The sequence below is a fragment of the Natrix helvetica genome (genome assembly GCF_964273705.1).
Source record: "Natrix helvetica genome assembly, chromosome: 1".
Taxonomy (NCBI): domain Eukaryota; kingdom Metazoa; phylum Chordata; class Lepidosauria; order Squamata; family Natricidae; genus Natrix; species Natrix helvetica.
This window is the reverse complement of record NC_138548.1, coordinates 76869786-76888949: the sequence shown is the minus strand read 5'-3', so window position 1 is coordinate 76888949 and position 19164 is coordinate 76869786.

Sequence of the window (19164 nt, the reverse complement as noted above, 5' to 3'; positions counted from 1 at the left end):
ACTTCTAGAACAATTATTGCACTTATACTGTAGAGCAGGGGTGTCAAACTCAAGGGCTGGGGCCCGGACCTGGCCTGTGAGGTGCTTAGATCTGGCCCACAGGGCCACCCTGGAAACAGTGAAGGACCGGCCCGCGATGCTTCTGCCAGCGAAAACAGAACTTGGGAGGGCCACATGTGGGGCCCCCGAGTTCCATTTCTATTGGCAAAGTGTTACAAGAGGCTGTCGCATCCGGAAACAGAGCTTGCAAGGGCTATGTGCAGGCCGCCCAAGCTCCATTTTTGCTGGCAGAGGGTTGCAGGAGGCCGTTGCAGCCAAAAACTGAGTTCTGGAGTTCTGGACACGAGTGATGTCAAGCTGGCCAATTCCCCCCCTGGCCGGCCCCCTCCCCAAGGTCAAAGACAACCCTGATTGACCCTCTATTAAATAGAGTTTGACACCCATGCTGTAGAGGAAGAAGATGCTTTGGCCATTGATGTGTTACTCAATTCCTATCCAAATTCAGGCATTCCAGTCTGAGGGCTGCCTGTCCTCTACTCAAATGAACATTTAGGAAGTCCACCACTCTGTGAGTAATTAACTCTACTATCAACCAAGAACACTGTTCTTACTCTTGATGAGTTGTTTCCAAACACTTAGTTAGAATCTGCCTTCTTGGAACTTTGATTTATTATTCTATGTCCCATTCTCTTCAACAAGAAAACAAGTCTTGACCTTTTTGCATGCAACTTTTTTTCTTAAAAGTGCTATCACAAGTCTCGCATCTCCTCAGTGACTCATCTTTTTACAGGCTAAGCACACCCAGCTTTTTGGTCTCTCTTCAATGCCAGGCTCCTGATTGTTCTCACAGCTCATTTTTGCATTCTCTGGTCCTTAAAATAGGATGCCCAGAATTAAGCACAGTATTTGAAGGTGAGATCTGGCCAAACCAGAGCAAAGTGGAACAATTACTTCTGCTAATGTAGCCTAACACTGCATGTGAAGCAATTCCATCTGCTTTAGAGCTATTGTAGTTGTGAAGGCTGTGAGTGGCAGCCACTGTTATGTTAGTATAATTGTGAGCTAAGTTGGGCCCTCTCTGCATATTGGAGGCATTATATAATGGAGAGAGGGGGAGAGAGAGAGAGAGGGAGGGAGGGAGGAAACACAGAGTTGTATCTTATATTTCTCTAGAAATATACTTTTCACTGATCAGTGCAGCTAAATTAGCCATGATACGAAGGGGAATTTTTGCCTGGAAGGGAACTCGGCATGACTCATTGCCTCATGAGCGTTTGGAGACAAATATCTTTCAATAAAGAATATATGCTCTTGAAATGCAGCCAATCCTGTTTATAGCTAGTGTGTGCCAAATTCCACATACATCCTCTGTTAACCCTCTGAAGTCATTGCTTAACTTCTGTGTGGGGCTTCTGTCCCAAAATGGATCAATGATTGCACTTATTTTTATGTATATCTAGATACTGACTTTGAGGTTGCTACTCACAATCCTTAGAATAGCTTGAGATCCTGGCCTCAATCATAACACTGAAAATGAGGAACTGCTTTGTCTTGTTTGTTGGGTTGGGCCTCATCGGAGCTTATGGTACTATCACAGGGACAAAATAGAACTGCTTAATAAACAACGCCAGCCAAAAAGGATTCCCCCCCCCCCTCAACACAAGGAAGTTAGCAACAATACATTTGTTCTAACAGGCTAATCTCTAGGGCAAATGGTTCATTTTATTGCCTGAGATGAAAGACAATATGGCACTCTCTGATTTCGCATCTAGATAGATGAATCTTTAATTCAGCCCTTTAATTCAGTACTTTACAGGCTACAGAGCAAGCCATGTGATACACCCACAGCTTTAGTCTCTAATTTCTTGGGACCACTCTGTCTTCAAACATCTGCTATTGAAAGCAGTTGCTTTCGTCCTTGCAATGGTACGGCTGGTTCTGATCATTTTACAACTGATCTGTAACACAGTGCTGATGACGCAGCCCAAATGCACACAGTATTACAAGTGTCCCAGGGACACTGTCTTCTTGTACATTGTTATGGCTGTTCATTTCATAGAAAGTAACTCTGGGTGATATACAACAATCCAGTAAAAACAGTAACAGTCCAATGACACAGTTCAATGACACGATTGTCTTCTTGCGTCTGTGACCCTAAAGGTTTCCCTTCCAATGCTCTCATCCGTCCTTGTTGTCTTGCCCGGCTGATCATTGCTCACGTGCCCACTATTACGCTTTCATTTCATTTCATTTCATTTTACCTTTTGCAGTTTTGTATATTATTCTTTTGGGGGGGGGGGTTATTTTATTAGAAATAAGCTGCCCTGAGGGTTCAGTTTGAATAGAAAGGTAGGCGGTGACTGAAGTAAACATACAGAAAGCAGAGCAGGGCCAGTTAAGCATTAAATAAAGAACAAAATCTGAAAAGCCCACATACTAGAGAAATGAAGTCTGGGGTTTGTGCTCCAGGGCATTGAAAAATTGCAAGAGAGGAGTTGTGACAAATCCAGAATGTTGGGCATACTTGGAAGTGATATAGATCACCCATTTTTCACCACATCAGGATAAAAGAAAAATGTACTTTTTAATGTGTTTGTTTATTCAATGGTTAGATGTTTGGCTCAGGATCTGAGGGAGACATTTTTTCTTTGCAACCACAACCCTGTGAGGTAGGCTGGGCTGAGAAACAGTAACAGGCTCATAATTATTCAGTGGGTTCCCATGGTGGAGGATAGACTAGAAATTGAGTGCCTCAATGCCACTCCCATCATGCACTTAGAAAGAGAGACTTCCTGTTCCCTCCTACCATTTCTCAAAAATATTTTTCAGATGCTGCTCCAATACGACAAGAACTTATCACTCTCTCTGCTAACTCTAGGGGCCTCCTGTTTTATTAAAGAGAAAACAGGGAATATCACACGCTCAAATTAGGAACAAGAAAAACTGAAAACCAGCCTTCTCGAAACATGACTTTTTAGACTTCAGATTCCATAATCCTCTAACCAATATGTAAAGGTAAAGGTTCTCCTCCCACATATGTGCTAGTCGTTCCCAACTCTAGGGGGCTCATCTCCGTTTCAAAGTCAGAGCTTGCTGCAAGGTAAGGGTCATCAGGATTTTTTCAGTCTAGATGAGGAAGTCCTATAAGTAAATATAACAAGAGATGATGAGACTTTTCTATTCAAAGAAGCATTTGCTTTCTGTTACCAGATCCTTTCACCTGAAGACTGCATACATTACTACAATTTGTTGAATGATTTGTTTCACCTGGAAATCCTTTTGCTATATCCCTATCTTCTGTCATGACCTGGGGGGGGGTACCCTCTGGTATTGATGGAAATTGTAATCCAGGACATCTGGAGACCACCAGGTTGAAGAAGTTGGTTCAAACTTTATTGTAGCATTGTTTATTGGCGTTGGTGTATTTATTTATTTATTTTATTTTCAAAATTTATAGACCGCCCACTCTCCCCGAAGGGACTCAGGGCGGTGTACAGGCATCACATTAAAAACAGATACAAAAAATAAATACCCTTACATACCCTTAAAAGCGAATTAAACCTATATATACAGTATATTTGCCCTTCAGGTCCCACATCCTTCTTGTTTTGGAGATACAGCTTTTATGTTAGAGTTAATGACCTCTAGCAATTTTCACTAAAACACTGGGACAATATAGGGTGAAAAGTTAACCTTCTTCAGATCAAGATTGAATCCTAGTGATTTAATGGACACATCCATGTGGATGTCCTGGGAACAATATGGAAGTTTAAAGATGCTTCTGGCTTTGGAGAAATTACATCTAACAAGAAACCTATATTAAGTAATTCCTTATGTTTTAGGGTTCATTTCTGCAGCTCTTACATGTAGAATAAAAGGTGAAATGTTGAACTATCAATAGGCACAGCGGCATTATGGAATTATGGAGATCAAATGCACGAGCACACAATACCATTTAGGTTTGCTTATATGGCACATTTAACTGAGACTGTAGTGGGGGTTATTGCGTCATGGCAGCAGATTGACCTAGCCAACTAAACCAAACTAAATAAGTTATGTTTAGCCTAAAGAAATCCAATCACGCATTGAACTAAACAACCTCCACCAATTAGACATATCACAAGAACTGCTGAATATAGGATCAATTAATCCTGACTTCCTCTAAAACCAAGCTGACGTTTTTGAGGTTTCATGGAAGTAAAGCTTTGTTAGGCATCCATTGATTGTTTCAGCATCTCTTCCATGCAGTCACATGTGAGAGGGAGTGAAAAGTAAGAAAGATCTATGAGAAGTAAGATCACCTCCTTAAACCTGTCTAGGACAGCGATGGCGAACCTTTTTTGGCTCGCGTGCCATAAGTGGGGGGAGCGCAAGGGGGTTGTGTGCGCGGGCGTGCCGCACCCATAATACAATGTGCAACCCCCAGTGTGCATCCACACACTACAGGCATGACCCCCCCATTTTTACATGCTTTTTTCGCCCTCCCCAGGCTCCAGAGGCTTTATAGGAGCCTGGGGAGGGCGAAAACAGCCTCCCCTGACCCCCTGGACGCCCTCTGGAGCCTGGGGAGGGCGAAAAATGGCTTTTAAAAAGGGTGAACCCAGCTGGCCAGCGCGCATATGCGCGCTGGCCAGCTGACAGGGCAGCGCCTCGCGTGCCCTGACAATTGGCTCCACATGCCACCTGTGGCACGCGTGCCATAGGTTCGCCATCACTGGTCTAGGAAAATGCTGTCTTTGATTGAGTCACTCAGATCCAGTTGGAATTGGGCAGCATCAGGAAAGAATGAATGAATGAGAATTTAAATCACTCTTAGCTTAGAGGATAAATTATGAGTCGGGCAGACAGCCTTCCAGATCCTTTGTGATGATTGGGAGGTCTGTGAAAACAAGCATCCCCATTTGTGGGTTGCCTATGCATAAAAGTTTCTCCAGTGCCTGAGAAATGACTAGGTTGCTTGTATAAGTATATCAGCAGAAAATCCAGATTTTATGCAAAAGTCAGGATGAGACTCAGTGGAAATGAGATAAAGAAAACCCTCTTTGCTGCCATCAAGTGAATACACTGGTTTTTGCAGTCCAGATTTGCTAGCAATAGGCAGGAAAGGGGCTCTAATATTGTATGCACGACTGGGTAACTTGAAGAATGTTGTAACATACTCAGTTTGGAAGAATATTGTTTATGAGGTTCATTTAACTTTCTATTCTTGTGCAATAAATATCTGCAATCAATATACAAAATATATTTCCATCAGGCATGAAATCCTTTTACCTTTTCTACTGGTTTGGAACCAGGAGCGCTTGCTTGCTTGCTTGCTTCACTTGTGTGCAGCGCTTCTGCACATGCGCAAACCTTCTGAGCATTCGCAGAGCATCCGTGATGACATCTGGGTGGGTGGGTGGAGCTTCCCACCGCTGCCCCTACCAGTTCGCCCGAACCAGGGCGAACCAGCAGAATACTATCTCTGATTTCCATGGAATCAAAGAATTCCATAAACTTCCACTCAAGGCAACATATGTATGTTTCAGGCAACCAATATATATAATATATATATATATATATATGGCAACTGGCATTTAATTCAGAAGTAGACCATAAGAATAAAGAGGAACCAGATTTTTCATCCTAAGGCTGTTTGTTCTTTTTCAAGTCACACTCAAGTTCCTCTTTCCACAACTGTATGATAATAAGGCAGCATGAGTTCTTTAAAAAGTATAGATTCTCTTCCTCTTTGGGGGACGGATGGCCTAATACACATGAAACCAGCTTATGTGTATGTCTCCATTTTACAGATTGTATCTAATGCCCGTGTCATCCTCAGCCCTGGAGTATCCATTAGAGGCTGATCAAAGGGAGTTGAGGACTCAGCAAAATTTATTTATTTATTTATTTAATTAGATTTCTAGACCGCCCCCTCTCCCCGAAGGGTCTATGGGCTCTTCTCTTGAATGTGTACACAAGAAAGATATCTATGAGCTGTCTGAAAAAACTGACCTTGAAAATTGTGCTGAACTACTATTGTTCCTGATGATCTAGAAAATAAATCTTTTGGCAGAACAAGATGAAGCAATTATATTTATTTTTTAAAAATGTACAATTCCTACCATTGTGTTTTTAATTTAGCCTTTGTAAACAAGCACTCATATTAATTCTCAAACTCCACCCAACTTTTCTCATGTTGAGTACTTAACCCTAATATTATGTGAAGAACTGAAAAAGCCAGAATTCAAAATTATGACAAAGATAACAGCAAAACAAGGTAATCTTGAGGAAATTTGGGAGGTTCCCAAGCACAATACTGTTGCTTCTTGATAAGCTGGGGCATCTCATGAAAGTGTCCTGTAACCAGCCTGGTCACTAAAACATCTGGCACCTCAGCTTTCTGATTCTGAATGGTAACAGTTTTGCAAGGCCGGAGAGCCATTGGCTTAAAACTGGGGACTTCTGCAAGCAGAACTGCTTCACTGTGCTTAAGTTATAGTTCTGGACAATGAACAAGATATTTTATCTCTCAGAAATGTAGTGGGACACTTGGGGCTTGACTGGTTGGCACAGATCCATGGATCTGTTAATCCATGGATCTACTCTCAAAGGACAGTAGTAGTTCCCACAACAGTTTCAAGCAAATCTCACCAAATTGGTTGTGGCGGTGGTGTGTGTGTGTGTGTGTGTGTGTGTGTGTGAGAGAGAGAGAGAGAGAGAGAGAGAAAGAGAGAGTGAGTTTGTGTGTGTGTGTGTAGGTGTGTGTGTAGGTGTAGGAAATGGGAGTATTGCAGAATAAAGGCCTACGAAGTTTTCAAGAATATATTCAGTCCCCTTACTAGGATTTAGATAAATACAGGGACCCAGGAAGGCAGATTGACCTAGGAAGGCAACGGGTATTGCTGCTATCATTATCCATCCAAGAAGAATTAAGAGAGGGAAATGGAGTTGCAGGACAGGGAGATCAGTTCATTTTCTTCTGAAGTGCCAGTAAGGGAGACTCCTTTTATTTCTTTAAAAATGAGAGAACTATGACTGACCAATCCCAGAAAGAGAGAGAGTTTGTGATGTTGGCTTTCCCCAGATAGTATGTTGTCCAGCTCCATGCAATCCTGACAGTGCCACTGTAGGAAAGATAAGCTGAAACTGTGTTTATACCAACATGGACAGGTTGGGGTGGGTGGGTGAATATGTCTTGTTAAGAAATCTCTGGATTAATCATATGAACACAAATGTGTCAGCAATGTGAGCTTGTTTTCAGATCACCAGATACAATTTTGCATTCCGTGAATAGAAATATAAAATAGCTGGCACTTGGGAAAAACCTTTTTTTAATTTTTTGATTTTTTTTTATTCTTGAGTAGAAATAGAATACAGCATTTCATTGGAAGCTCAGTTTTCAAAGAAAGACAAACTAAAGAAGATATATTGAAATATATACGTCATGATGAATGATGGCGATTCAAGAACTGGGAAATTATTTTGTCTTGGAAATGGAGATGCAGGCGAATAACCCATTTAGGGAAGTTCTTGAGTTGCAGACAGCTGTTAGTGAGATGATGAACCTTAGAAAAGCTAGCTTAGATATTGCAAATGTTGCTTCATCACAGGACCTTGAGCTAAGTATAAATTATCTTTTCAAGTTCTCTGCTGCTGTGATTTTGATCACTAATCTGCATGTTCAGAACAAGCCCAAGATATTATCCTTATTTCAAAATAAAGGTATGAAATCCCGTATCAAAACGCTTCCCCAATGTTAAAAAAAGTCCCTGCAATTAGAAAAAGATTAGATTAAAAATGTTTTCTCTGGCATGGTGTTACTATAATGTACATCCTAAAATGGCTCTTAAACTGAGCATTACAGTAATTGAGGATTATAGTTATTCCAGCCTTATCATTCTGAAATCATTGAAGGTCACTTCCAAGATATCTTGATTAGAAACATCCCTTTTCTAAACCAGCATTCTGATCAAATTTTAATCTTAAGAAGCATTTTTGAAACGCTTCCATTTTTAATTAGGGTGAAATGATTGAGCAGAAAAAAATGCAAAAAGATTTCCTGTTTAGGAAATGCAGTTTCATTGCCTACAAATACTGACCGCATTAACAACACACTCCAAAGTATTTTCAAACCATGTATTCCAGATCAAATACAGATTCGAAATATGATCAGGATGCTAATAAAAATAATGAATTGCTGGGGTTTTTTTCCCCAAGACGCCCAGTCATTAATTCATCATTCAAATACAACTCCTATAGTACTCTGGTTGCAGGTATATTAAATAGCAGTGTGAAGGAATGTCAAAAGCATGCTTGGACATGCTCCATAGCATTGAAAGCTCTTCCATGTGGAGCTTTCACTATTTCTTTTATCTTTCGGAGGAGCAGCTCGTAGGAACAATCTACCTGAAATGGTCTTCAAATATTGTGACAATAATTTTGAGTCAAAGTTTTTCAAGTGCCATATAAGAAGAGGGAAGTTTGACTTATTTCAGAACGACAAAGCCAACAGGCGAGAACTTTCAGCAATAACCAGCAGTGTGGCTTCAACCTTGAAGAGCTGAAAAGCTTGGCCCTGCTTTTATGCTATGGGAACTTCCAAGAGGGGATTCGCACATTTTTGAAATTTAAAACATACAATAAAATGATTTTTTTTGTCAAATGTTAGCATTCTGACCAAGTGTTCCAAGAGCATGAAACAAACTCCTCGTCCCAACAAAAACCTTTTTATTAATTTACTGTGAATTTTGCTCATTCACAATTGGCAAAGTCTTTCAGGGGAGGATTTACAGTCACAGACCTTATCTGGCTTGGAGAGCCGACAGGCCGATATCTGCAAAACTTGTCAAGGAGTCTCAGAGAGTCACAACCAATTAGCGAACTAATTGTCTACTGCAAACTCCACTCCCCTTTCACTACTCTTTTATTTCCTCTGGGAGGGGCCATTCATTGTCTGGCCTTATTCCCAAGTCAGCCCCTGTTCTTTAGTTGTTCTCTTCGTCTGGCAACTCTGCTCATGCACACAATGGGAACAGGCTCCAGCTGTTCATCTGCCTCACTGATGTCTGACTCCGAAGGCAGCTGATAACTGGCATACGGCTCAGGCCCCCTCTCTGCCTCCCACACAGAGCCCTCATCAGAGCCTTCCCCAGACTCCAGGACTGACCTATGTTCCTCCCCAACTTCCTCATTGTCTGAATCTTCTGCCAGCTCTGCTGGCCGCTGGCGGGCCACAACAGTTAGCTCTGAGAAAAGAACTGTGGAGCTCAAATCAAGTAGAAAGGTAATTTCTTTATAAAAAGGTATTTGCCATTGAAAATTAAAAGAGGAGGGAGAGAGAGAGAGAGAGAGATCCTTGGGTTTTTGTTTAGTTGGTTTTGACTCTTGGCAGCATCATACACAAATGTAACTGACCAAATTTATGAAATTCATAATCCGTGTCATTCAGTTATATTTGGGTGAGTTGCTACATAAACAAACATCTTCTGCTTGGCTTCTTGTGATGTTTTGTGCATTTCCACTCCCCCTTCTATTAAAAGTAGATTCTCTTCACTGCTACCAACCTCAATATGTTGTGAATAAGAGCACAGACACCTCTTCATTTATTCACTTCCCTGCCGTAGCAACTAGAACTCCCCTGGATCCCATAGAAGATGAAATTAAAAGTAATCTTTTGAACAGATCCCAATGAACCACCCAAGCCATTGCTACATAGAATAACAGAGTTGGAAGGGAACTTGGAGATATGGGTATATCTAGTTTAATAGAAAGAAGGACTAGGGGAGACATGATAGCAGTGTTCCAATATCTCAGGGGTTGCCACAAAGAAGAGGGAGTCAAATTATTTTCCAAGGCACCTGAGGGTAGAACAAGAAGCAATGGGTGGAAACTAATCAAGGAGAGAAGCAACTTAGAACTGAGGAGAAACTTCATGACAGTTAGAACAATTAATCAGTGGAACAGCTTGCCTCCAGAAGTTGTGAATGCCCCAACACTGGAAGTCTTTAAGAAGATGTTGGATAGCCATTTGTCTGAAACGGTATAGGGTTTCCTGCCTAGGCAGGGGGTTGGACTAGAAGACCTCTAAGATTCCTTCCAACTCTACTATTGTATTGTATTGTATCTTCTAGATTGTGGAGACCTTAGATGTCTCCTCATTGTATACATTTCTCTGGTGGTATGGAGAAAAAAAGGAGAGCCATTCCTATGAAGAAGAGGTGCAAAGTTGAAAGGCTCATTTTCCCTTGGATAAATCTGCTGCAGTTAGAAGCCAGAATGAGACAAACGATAGAACAGACTACTTACAAAACTTAGTGTTTCAAAGAAAATGCTAGTTTTACTTGGTTCTGATTACCATAGTATTTGACACCAGAAATAAACTGCTTCAGTTTTCAAATGCAGTCAACGTTGCGGGGCCACATAGTCCAGGACTGATCTGAAGTGGCTCACAGAAGTCACTTCCCAAATTACCCCCCAAAAACCCCAAATTAAATACTGGATTCGGTAAAGAAATAACAAGGATATCTATCTTTAAATGAAAACTATCCTCTTCTGCTTAAGGGGTTTCTGCACAAGCACCATGCATGATGGTACTCTCAGACCTGCTCAGGACGGTGTATACAGAAGACCAGAGAACAGAAAGCAAGGAAGCAAAGACAAATGGGGGGAAAAGTATATCTACTTAGCAAGGAGAAAGTAAAAAAAAAAAGAGAGAGAGAGAAGTCCGATATAGGTACCTGTGTGATGGCCTTTCCAACTTACTGTATGCTGCCTTAGATATGAACTTGAAAAAAGTCAACATAATTTTAAAACAACTCTTGACGTCCTAGTTAATGAAAAGTCACAGTAAAAGAGCTGTTTCTTAGCTCTGATTTATGAGTAGCCGTGTGTATGGTAAAGATTTTTTTAAAAAAATTACTTAATAAATGTATATTAACGGCATACACGATACTATTCATAGAATAGAAGAAAAAAAAATCATACTAACAGTAGAGTCCCTTTTCATTTTGATATTCACTCCTTGTGATTTCATGGATGTACTATGTAACTTTACTGACAAGAATGTCAAAATGGATTGCTATCTTCTGAAAGATCATTCTTATCTCTTGTATATTTATGACTCAGTTCTGAATGAGAAGGAAAAGCTCCAAGCTTCAAATTGCTTGGGGTTGTCCTGTTAGGGCAGTCCTTCAGAAACTACCTTCCTCCTTAGAAGATGAAAATAAAATTCTCATAAAACTCCCTTCCAGTATATTCATTGGGCTGCTACCTGGTGTAGTGGAAGTTGTTGAATGACACACTGAATATTTTATTTGCAGTAACTGATTAACCCTACTTTGGGAGCATATTCCCAGTCAATGTGGCCAAAGGAATGGTGGGAATATTTTAAGCCAGTGGCCATCAACTCTTTGGGCACTGGTTCCATGGAAAAAGGTTTTTCTGCAGACCGGAGGGGGCATGGTTTTGCATGTGGCCTGCATCCTGCAGATGGGGCTTCGCTTGTTTGCACAGCCCAGTTGCTGGCATGCCACGGACTGGTGCCGATTCATGGACCGGGGTTGGGGATCCCTGTCTTAAGCTACTTTGGCCTACTTATCCATTTATATACCAGGCTCATTTCATCCTCTTTAGCTCCCATCTGTGATTTATTCTTCTTCATTTCTTTATTTTGAGGGGAAAAAGCAGAGGTGGTATTCAGCAGGTTCTGCTCAGTTCATGAGAACCGGTAACAGAAATTTTGAGGAGTTCAGAGAACCGGCAAATACCGGTTCATCTCTGACTGGCCCTACCCCATTTATTATTTGCCTCCCGAGTCCCAGCTGATTGGGAGGAAATGGGGATTTTGCAGTAACCTTCCCCTGGAGTGGGGAGGAATGGAGATTTTACAGTATCCTTCTCCTGCCACGCCCACCAAGCCATGCCACGCCTACCAACCCACACCCACAGAATCTGTAATAAAAACATTTGAATCCCACCACTGGCGAAAAGAATATATTTCTAATTATTGGTCTCTTGGTCTGCTGAAATTTTGCTTTCAGTGCAGGATTAATCCTTTGCAAGAAGAAATGCTTTCCTTTGAATTAATTTACTATTCTTTTGTGGCTCAAAGAACCTAAGAATCAGTATGAACATGGCTAACATTTTTTTAAAGAGTACATTGTGTTATGCACACAGATCTGGCTAGACTATTGTGAAGAACGTTTGGAAGACACTGGAGCAAAGATCTTTCTCCACCCGCCCTCCCCAGTTGGGAACCGCTGCTCACTGTAGACTGTCCACCAAACTGATTGCAGACCATGGGATTTGCTCTGTTTATATGACTTGCTCAATCTCTCATTGTTCATTGGTCCAGTCATTTGGAAACTATGGAACTGACCCAGAGGGAATTATAGAGTGGTGTCATGTTGGTCTCTATTGCCTTTCCCAGCCTGCTGTTTGTTTTTTTTATTTCTTTGCCACAACATCTGTCCCACATCATGGAATGATTTAATAATTTGGAACCTGTAGCAAATACCAAGATATTTACTTGCTGCTGCTCTTTCTCCTCCTTTTGGGGTTTTCACAAAAAAGACATTGGATACTTGGCTTGTTTTGTTCCCTGCTCATGCTGCCTCCATTCAACTGTTTACATAGGCCTTTGTCAGAATCTGCCTCAACACCATTTGTTGTCTCTTCTACATAAGTTCCATTTCTACCTGTGGCACTTTTTGGATCCACTGTAGATACTTCCAACAGATCTTAATTGACATTCCAAAACTTGTAAAACAGGCATTTCAGAATCTGTAGCAATATTTCTTTCAGCAAATCCAGACCTCTGAAGTGGTCTTTCTACCAACAAATGACTTCATTTCCTTTTGGGGAAAAGGCAACAGTTGGCCTCAGCATCTGTCCATTCCCACAACCAAGTACTGAGACATTTGAGGTCCCCATGAGAATAGATGTCAAAGGACAGAGCTGTGAAGCTGTGTATACAGTGAGGCCTTTTTGAATGTTTTTTGGCAAACATTTAGTTCTAGGAAGTTGCTGTCAGTTTTTATTCCAAGGTTTAAAAAATAACAAGGCTAAATCCATAGAAATGCCTACAACGTGATAGATATACATGCAGATATACATATTGAATTATTGGGACTGGACCAGTAGCAGAACTGCTCATGAAATCCCCTTTCACAATTCCCACAAATAGTGTCCCCTAGCTAGACTGGGACATAAAAGTCCTCTAGTTTTCTGTGATTCATATTTAATCATGGAAAAATAAGGCACGGCTATTCAACATGTAGCCTACAAGCCCAGATATGCCATAATTCAAATGTTCATCATAGAAGCACCTACAATTACACCGCCTAGGAACTTATTATATGTAGCCCTACCGATAGGCTAAAGTTGCTTTCCCTATTTATATGTATCTGATCAGTTTAGGGATCATTCTGAGATGATTTGGTTTGGAGCTTGTGCGTGTTTTATATATGGCCACATTTTTTTAGTTTCCAAATGCCAGTTGAGGCCCAGAAGCCAGTGTTTTATTTGCAGAAAAAGATGTGTGGAATCTCAAGCCTGCTTGGAAACTTTACTCTTTGACCTTGGTAAATTAAAGCTCAGTGAATCAGTAGTAAGGCAACTGCATATTATCTAGTCCCCGTGTGCTAACCAAATACAGACTGCCCAGCAGAGCCAAATCATCCTGTGTGCCTTGTCCTCCCGAGCAGAAGCTAGCATTCAATCTGAGGGAGGTAGCTAAGCCTCTAATGTTGAAACCAACAGAATTCAGCTCTGAAAAAGAGGATCAGTGATGGTAGAATGTGCCAATTTAATGTTTTAACTAGAGTAGCTTGCCTGTCATATGCAATGTGTGAACTTGAAAATCTTGCTCTGATAGATTTATAGCCCCTTGGCATTAGACGCCTAAGGATATTTCAGCTGATGCTTTGGGATATCATCTCCTGGAATGACACTAATTGCCAAGAAATAGCACAAGGAACCAGGTGTCAGGCCTGGAAGCCATCTTTTGCATTGGGCCTTCAGGCCTGCCACATTCAACGCTATGGGAAAATGGGAAGGGGGGATTATATGGAGTATGGGAGATGTATAATCCTAATAACATTCCTTTCTCAGAGAGTCAAGGACAGGTTGACCTGCACCTGGAGGGGTGTGACTGGGAAGCATCTCCAGTTGGGATGGTCCCTGATTGGGCCATGTGACAGACATGTCGGTGCTGGGCAGTGGCTTGGACTTTCATTTGGGTGGGGAAAACCTGGAAGTTTTCAGATTCGGATTTTCCCAGATGTGCCAATATGACATATCTAATAAAATGAAACTTTGAGGAACTTCAAGCCTCGGAGTCTTCTTTCATTGGGGATGTTACTTGGAACCCTGATATTAGGTGGCTATATTGATGAAAGAGAAGAAGGAAGGGGGAAATATCTCTTTTAGGACCAATGAAAAAAGAACCAAAGCATGAACAAATTTTAACTTCTTCAGACTGTCTATGGAGATTCTCAGTCATCCAGGTCATGGATGTCCCCAAAGTGTTTTTTTTAAGAGGCAACTGCACTTTCTGGTTTTTCTTTGAAGATATTTCGCTTCTCATCCAAGAAGCTTCTTCAGCTGTGACTGGATGGTGGGGAAGGGAAGGAAGGGAATGGAAGTTGCCTCTTGAAAAAGTTATTCAGAACTTTTCATCAGACAAACGAAAGAGAGGGAGGAGGGGAGAGAGAAAGACAGAGAGGGGGGGAAGGCAGAAGAAGTATTAAAGCCCAGAATCATAAAACAAGTAAGTATACAAAAACAAATAAACAACAACAAAAATAGAAAACCAAGTGCCTAAAACTAAAAATATTTGTGGTTCAGTACCTAAAATTTGTTCTGTTCCCCTTAATATGATTTCTGGTCATCCTAACCTAAATGCCCAAGGAAACAGCCAAATATTAACTGCCTCCCAAAGGCCTGCCAGTTTGGGCCCAACCATATATTGGGGGATAGATAATCCAATGCCAGAGAGGAGGCATGCCACTGGGTATCAGATGCTAAACGTTCACTTTAGTGCCCCCTCCTGTTTCAGCTCTCAAAAGACAGAGGGCCTTCCACAGGTATTTGCATAGCCTGGATGGTCAAACTTATGTGGGAACTTATGTAGGTTTCAAAATTTTTTACAACCTCTTCTGTAGGTGTAGCCTGCTTTGTGGGAGTGGCTTGCCGGCCATGTGACCAGGTGAGAGTGGCTTGCAGCCATGTGACCAGGTGGGAGTGGCTTGCCAGCCATGTGATGGTGGGCATGGCCAACTTGTAAAATGTGGTGAAACTCACTTAACAACGCTCTTACTTAGCAACCAAAATGTTGGCTCAGAAACTCTGGCATTTGAAGCATGCAAGTCTTAAAACTGTCAGGTTACAACACCCTTGTACCCCTAACCCTTTAGGAAAAAAAACCCCAGGGGTGCTCAAACTTGACAGCTTTAAGACTTGTGGACTTCAACTCCCAGAATTCCTCCTCTCGCTCTTCATCTTGATGATGTGTGGATGGGCAGGGGGAGGGAGCTGGAACCATTCTAAACGGCACTGTAGATTTGTGGAACCTCTTCTATGGAAGAGGTTAGAACTGGCAGGAACCCACCCCTGTAACAAATACTTCTAATTACTTCTGAATGGTAATAAGACTGTTACATTTTGCATCCATTTCCAATGAGTTTTTAAGGGCAGTTCATTGTTAAGTGAATTCCAATACAGTAATGCAAATTGAGAAAGGCTACTATATATTTTTAAAAAAGCAAAACCAAACCCTGAGTCAAATGAATCCTCATCCTATGTTGCGAGTTCCATCAGAAAATAACAATGGTGAAAGTTATCATCCACGGTTGGTAGAGAAAAGGAGGAGACTCAATTTTATTTATTTATTCATTTGCCGCCCACCTTGTAGCCAGCAACACTTGGCGGAGTAACAAACTGGGCCCTCAAATGAATTATAATGGTGTTTCTTAGTTTCAAAGATTGATAAAAGTGCCTTATCTTGATCAACGTACTGGTACATCTGTAGTATGGTACACTCTGACTAGCAATAGCTTTTTAGGATGATGTCTTTTTAACTGGAGAATCCAGGGATTAAGCCTGTGAGCTGGGGCATGCAAAGCATATGCTCTGCCTCTGAGTTAAAACCTCCTTAGCCCACGGTATTATTGGGGCAGGGAGAGAATACTATTAGTGAGAGCACTGTTATGCTCTCCACATTTTGTGCTGGAGGATATCTGGAGCTTCTGAAATACGCAAATCAGGGGTGGGTTCCTGCCAGTTCTAATCTCTTCTATAAAAGAGGTTCCACAAATCTACAGTGCCGTTTAGAACCAGTTCCAGCTCCCTCTCCCCACCCGTCCAGACATCATCAAGATGAAGAGCGAGGGGAGGAATTCTGGGAATTGAAGTCCACAAGTCTTAAAGCTTGAACACCCCTGGGGTTTTTTTCTAAAAGATTAGGGGTTCAAGGGTCTTGTAATTTGACAGTTTTAAGACTTGCACACTTCAATGCCAGAGTTCCTGAGCCAACATGACTGGAGAAGGAATTCTGGGAGTTGAAATCCACAAGTCTTAAAGCTGTCAAGTTTGAACACCCCTGGGGGGTTTTTTCTAAAGGGTGAGGGGTGCAAGGGTCTTGTAACTTGACAGCTTTAAGACTTGCGTGCTTCAAATGCCAGAGTTTCTGAGCCAACATTTTGGTTGCTAAGCAAGAGCGTTGTTAAGTGAGTTTCACCACATTTTACAAGTTGGCCACGCCCACCCAGTCACATGGCCAGCAAACCACTCCCACCCAGTCACATGGCTGGAAAGCCACTCCCACCCAGTCACATGGCCAGCAAGCCACTCCCACAAAGCAGGCCACACCTACCGAAGAGGTTCTAAAAAATGCTGAAACCCACCACTGATGCAAATGGCCAGGAATGATCATCTATGAAGGAAATGGATATTTCAACGTCACTAATTGCCTGCTAACTACAACTGAGAACGGACAGAAGGTGAAGTGTGATTTGCTGGCTTTGGAAAAGCAATGTCATGAGGCAGATGGTCTTGGTGCCATATTCTCCCTGTACAGGTTAGGTTTCAAGGAATTGGTGTGCCCGAACCAGACTTGGTGGACTACCTGGCTTCACACAAGGAACCACATTCAGAAGCTCTCTTTGTGTTGGGCTTCTTAGAGCTTCAGAAAAAATTCAAGTGGGGCATGCAGTCATTTGATACTCTATACTTATGTTCTAAAGTTCTGCTGTAATGCTTATGAGGTGTTTTTATTTAAACCAGAGTTGAATAATATGGCATTTTTAAAATTTATGCTCACTCAGTAATAATGCTAAAATCTTTAAGCTGGGATGTTGTAGCTATTGGCCAGGACCCAAAGCACTGCACAACTAGTTTTGCATGTTTTTCGGAGCACTGAACTTGTCTTTTCTCAATAGTAGCTGCATGGCCTGGCTTCTTTTGAAACTGAGGGAGGCTTCAAATAATAGTTTATGATATTGAGTCACGCCCAATCCCTATTATGTACAAACCTTCTCCTATTTCCATCAAGCTTTCTTCACTTTTGTGGACAAATTTAAATTTTGTTAAAAAAGAAAAGCCTTTGTGATCTACCTCAAATTGTCAGGAAATCTACTGGAAGATGATCTAGCTTCTATTCACTTCTATGATGAAAGATGAGACTGATGTTTTTAACCGTAGGAAGTGAATTTTTGCTGAGACTACAGTACAGGAGTGAGAAAGATGATTCACCACCCATCAGTTGCTAGGACCATTTTGAAGGGCATAAATCATCTTATTTCCAAGGCGGTCTCTGAAGCACAGAAATCTGTTCTTCAGCTGGCCCTGAAACCCTGCCCTTCTATTCAACTTCCTTGGGCCTTGTTCTGTAATGTTACAACGTGCGTAATTTAGTTCCTAGGTAAAGTGATAAATCTGCAACATATTTCATCCTCTGGGATTTACTAGATGGATATTTATGTAATGGAGAAGAAATAATAATACTTCAAAAGTCAGTCATGATTTTAGTTTTATTTCAGGACTGCCACAAGCCAAAATTTAGAAAATTGGATATAATGAGGATGTAATGAAATATACCCTAAAAGAAAAAAAAGGCATAGTTGAAGCTGACAACCTGAACACAAGCACATTTACAACATTTGTGTTCTTTCACTAAGGGAAAGGATCTCTTTACTCAAAAGTATCAGCCGCTGAAGAGATGTTTTTGACACAATTTGATGGCTGGTGAACCCTAGCTATTTGGTCTACACCAGGGGTGTCCAAACTTGGCAACTTTAAGACTTGTGGACTTCAACTCCCAGAATTCCCCAGCCAGCTGGCTGGGGAATTCTGGGAGTTGAAGTCCACAAGTCTTAAAGTTGCCAAGTTTGGACACCCCTAGTCTACACACTTGATTGGAATGAAAGGCACATACAGGGCTCCAAAGGTATAATATTGCTCAGGAGATCTATTCATTTTATATGTTTAATTATTGTTTTATTGTTTATTGTTTAATTGTTGTTTTTTATATGTTTAATTATTAGATTTATATCATATCTTTCCTGAGACAGCTCAAGGTGGCCTATGTCGTGTTTTCCTCCAATTTTTCCTCACAGCAAGCTGATGAGTTGAGCTGACAGAGAATACCGCAATTAGTTCAATATCACCCAGTGAGCTTCAATGGACAAACACAGACTTGGTTCTAGTCTACATTTGAAGGAGTGTACCACAACTGCCGTTTCTGAGATCCATTATCTGTCTTTATGCTTGCCAGCATTTCCAACCTTTATACCAGTTAATAAACAAATATAAAAACATTTTGTGTCATGAGGGTTTATCCCCCTAAATTGTTGATCTGAAAGCATGTCTCAAACTTGGGAAGTTGGAGAAATATAGATCTCATAAGAATTGTTCAACAATTGACAGCTGTCAAACTAATCATTATCTAGGGCAGCCTTCCCTAACCTAGCTTCATCCAGAAAAACAGAATAATAGAGTTGGAAGGGACTTTTGAGGTCTTCTAGTCTAACCCTACACCGTTTCAGACAAATGGTTGTCCAATCTCTTCTTTAAAACTTCCAGCGTTGGAGCACCCACAACTTCTGGAGGCAAGTCATTCCACTGATTAATTGTTCTGTCAGGAAATTTCTCCTTAATCCTTGGTTGCTTCTCTCCTTGATTAGTTCC